We start from the raw sequence: 4,257 nt of genomic DNA on the forward strand, positions 1-4,257 counted from the left end.
TATATATATATATGTATATATATATATATATATACACATACACACACACACACACACATATATATATATATATATATATATACAAATATTCTATAATTATAAACATAATTATAATTAGCTGACCCCTAATTATAATTATGTTTATAATTATAGAATATTCACATAATTTTACCTATAAAGGTTATTTTAATGTACTGATCCACTTGGTAAAATTATTAATTACTGATTGATTAATTAATTAATTTTACCCTTTTATTATATATATATATATATATATATATATATGGTGTGGAGGAACTCACGAATAATCAATGGCTGTGCAATCGATATGTGTAAATATGTATATATCATTTTTTTAAAAAATATTATTTATATTTAAATCATGTTTTATCTATATTTTTAAATTACATATTTTTTTATTTTTTTATTTATGTATGCATGAGCTGATCTGCGTCGGACACCGGAATGATTTTTAATCACTCTATGGAGTGTTTGGGTGTTGGTTTGGTGTCTAGCACAGGATAGCCTACCTCATGGGCAGGTAGAATCTCTTTAATTTTGGTTGGTAATCAACCTAGGAGAAGGAAATCTCCAAAATAAAACCTGAGGCCTTGGAAGTTCCCAGTTTTACCAATTCTCATGTCACACCAGCAAAAGTCTTCTTGGGCCAATAGGTGGGAGTAGTGCAATGCAAGCTACACCCATTGAAAATTACTCATCTGCACAGATACTTCTTGTACACCAAATCTTAGGAAAATCATTAAATTGGTTGGCAGAAACCTAAAAATGCACTTTGCACCTTACTCTGAAATGTTCCAAACAGATTCAGTAAATAGCAAAAAAGGCTTGGGAACATCAGGGAATTGGTCTGGCTCAGCAGGTGTCCCAGCATGTCACAGGTTGGGCCTGGTCATCATCCTGCCACTGTGGTCAAACAATCGTCAAGAAGAAGAAAAAAATAAACATCCTCTGAATTTTGGCTGTTGAAATGTGCACACATTTCTTGATAATTTCAACAAGAGGCCAGAAAGGCATAATGCACTTATTGCATGTGAGCTTAAAAAAATTCCCTTGATATAGTTGCACTCTCTGAAACTTGTCTCTCTGGTGAGGGTCAAATAAATTAACCTACCTATGGACATACCATCTTCTGGAGTGGCCTACCTGAGGGTCAGCATAGAGAATCTTGGGTTTGCTCTCAAGAATTCATTAGTATCCTCCATTGCAGAATTTCCAGGTGGTATATCTGAACAAACCATGTCATGCCATAAAAAACTGACAAAAGGTAAGTTTCTTACCATTGACAGTATTTATGCACCAACAATGTCTCATTCTAACGAAACTGTAAGACAATTTTATGATGATCTAATACAATTACTGAGGTTAGTGCCGATTCTTTTGATAATATTGGGAGATTTCAACACAATAGTTGGAAATGACTACATTTCATGGCCTGTTTTAGGCCGACATGGAATTGGAAAATGTAATAAAAATGGAGTAGCTCTTTCGATATTTTGTACTGAAAATAATCAGGTTGTTACCAACATTCTGTTTAAGCAGAAAAATAAATATAAAACTACCTGGATGCACTCAAGATCTAAGGACTGGCATCTCATAGATTATATTTTGATCAGAAAGTATGATATGAAAGATGTTTCTAGTGTTTAGGCCATGAGAGGAGCAGAGAGCTAGACTGACCATCATCTAAAGCATGGAAAAATTAATTTTTCAATAATGCCTAAAAGTTAACAGTCTGGTCCTAAGGTACCGAAAAAGTTAAATGTTGCAAACTTCAAATTACCAAGTAACTTTCAAAGATTCCATGATGCTATAGAAAGTATCAATCTTGATCCAAATAGTCTATGGGAAGATTTCAAAGCAAAAGTATTTCAGGCTGCAAGTTCTATATATCACATAAGTCCAGTGAGTGGTTTTCAGACAAATCACCAGAAATTCATAATCTACTTTTAGAAAAACAAAATTTAGGTAATACACTTCTTTCTTAGTCATTGAACCCCAATTCAAATGAAGCTTATGGGAAACAAAGCTGAAAGGGAAAGTGCAGGCTACTCTAAGGAAAATTAAACAGGAATGGTGGAATGACAGAACAAAAGGGGCACAGGAAGCAGCCGATAGAAATTATGCCAAGGGTTTGTACTCTTATGTTAAGGAGGTATATGGCCCAAAATTTCTTCAATAGCTCCAGTGAGAACAGCAAATGGACATTTGCATTTGATTGACACCATTTCTATTCATAAGTGCTGGGTAGAACATTTTTCTGCACTTTTGAATAGACCATCATCTGTTGACATGAGAATGATAGAAAAATCAAACACCTTCCTGTTATAGAAGAGATGGCATTTGAACCAATTTTAAATGACATTTATTTAGCTGTGAATAAGCTGAATAACAATAAGTCTTCAGAATCAGATGGAATCTGTGCAGAAGTCTTGAAATATGGGGTGACAAAATGTTTGAACTATTAAATATATTAATTTGTCACTATTGGAGAACTGAGGAAGTGCCTCAAGACTGAATTGATGCCATTTTAGTCTTCTTGTATAAATCAGGGCCAAAGGATCTGTGTGGTCATTTTCATGGGATTTCACTTTTGCCTGTAGTTGGAAAGGTACTTGCCCGCATTTTGTTTGAACATTTAAATACCTTCACAGTTCCAAATCTAGTATCTGAGTCTCAGTGTGGTTTTTGCTCCTCCAGGGGCATAGTTGACTGTATCTTTAGTATTAGACAATTTCAGGGATAGTGCATTAAACAGAATCTTGCCCTATACCATTGCTTTGTTGATTTAATCAAGGCATTTGATACTGTGGCTAATACTAAGGAAAATAGGTTGCCTAGAAAAATTTGTAAACATGTTCAGGATTTTGCATCAAGATATGAAGGCAAGAGTTAATTTTGGTGGTAAGTTCTCTGAATCTTTTGCCATGGAAAATAGAGTAAAGCAAGGAAACCTTGATGCACCCACCCTCTTTGCAACATATTCTGCTGTTGTGCTGTCACACGCTTTTCAAAACTCTGAGTAGGGTATTTACATAAAATATCGAACAACAGGGAATGTCTTTAATCTGACCAGACTGAAATTCAAAGCAAAGGTTTTTACTTAACTCATTGGGGAACTCTAATATGCTGACAATTGCAATCTAGTCAGTCACTCTGAAATAGGCTTGCAATCTCTTGCATCTGCATTTGACACAGTTTGTGATGATTTTGACCATCAACTTGAAAAAACAGTTGTAATGTATCAACCTGTATGTGGTGCTGTTTGCAACCCCACTAAAATTTTTGTTAAGGGTAAGTTACCTGAGGTTGTTGGCTCTTTCATTTACTTTAGAAGCTCTGTACAAAATGATGGAAATCTGGACACAGAAATACACCTGCAAATTGAAAGGGAAACACAAGCATTTAGTGGTTTGGAGTCACGTGTTTGGTGCCAACAACATAAATAACAACACAAAATTGGCTCTTTACAAATCATTTGTCTTACTATCCCTGTTGCATTCTTGTGAAACATGGACGTGTTATAAAAGACATTTCAAATTGCTAGAACAATTCCACCAAAAATGCTTTCACTGCATTTTAAACATTAAATGGAGTTTTTTTACTCCAGACACAGATGTCTTTGTGTCTGCAGACATCACTTCAATTAAATCAATGATTCTGAAAAACCAAATGAGATAGTCTAGCCATATTGTTTGAATGGTGGATAAACACACACCTAAACAGCTGTTTTATGGTAAGCTTGCAGAGGGGAAATGCAATTGGTGTAAGCCTAAAAAGCGGTTTAAGGATGGTATGACTACCATGAAGCCACTTGGAATGGATCCAAAGGCCACAGAAACCCTTGCTTTGGATTGAGCTGGATGACAAACAAAAATGTGGAGTTGAGTGGAAACATTTGAGAAGGCCAGGATAACACATGCAAGACTCAAGAGAGATTTAAAGAAAAATGTTGCGATCGAGGTGAATCGCAGTGACCTTTTTGTGTACACAGTTTGTAACAGACCTTGCTTTTCTTTTGCTGGGCACAAATCTCATTTGAGGACCCATGAAAAACAAACCTCCACTTACTATTCTGCCCATATGTAATTTTGGGAGCTGTACTTTTGTGATCCTTTCTAAAAATTTGTGTAAGAGTCTGACAGTCCCTAGCTGAAAGTTATGGCTTTCTTCCGGAGTTTTGTTTCGACGATGAGGATTTTCCCTCTTTCTCAAAGGCTGTCATTACTTTCGAGACAG

The sequence above is a fragment of the Octopus bimaculoides genome, chromosome 5 (assembly GCF_001194135.2).
Source record: "Octopus bimaculoides isolate UCB-OBI-ISO-001 chromosome 5, ASM119413v2, whole genome shotgun sequence".
Lineage (NCBI taxonomy): Eukaryota > Metazoa > Mollusca > Cephalopoda > Octopoda > Octopodidae > Octopus > Octopus bimaculoides.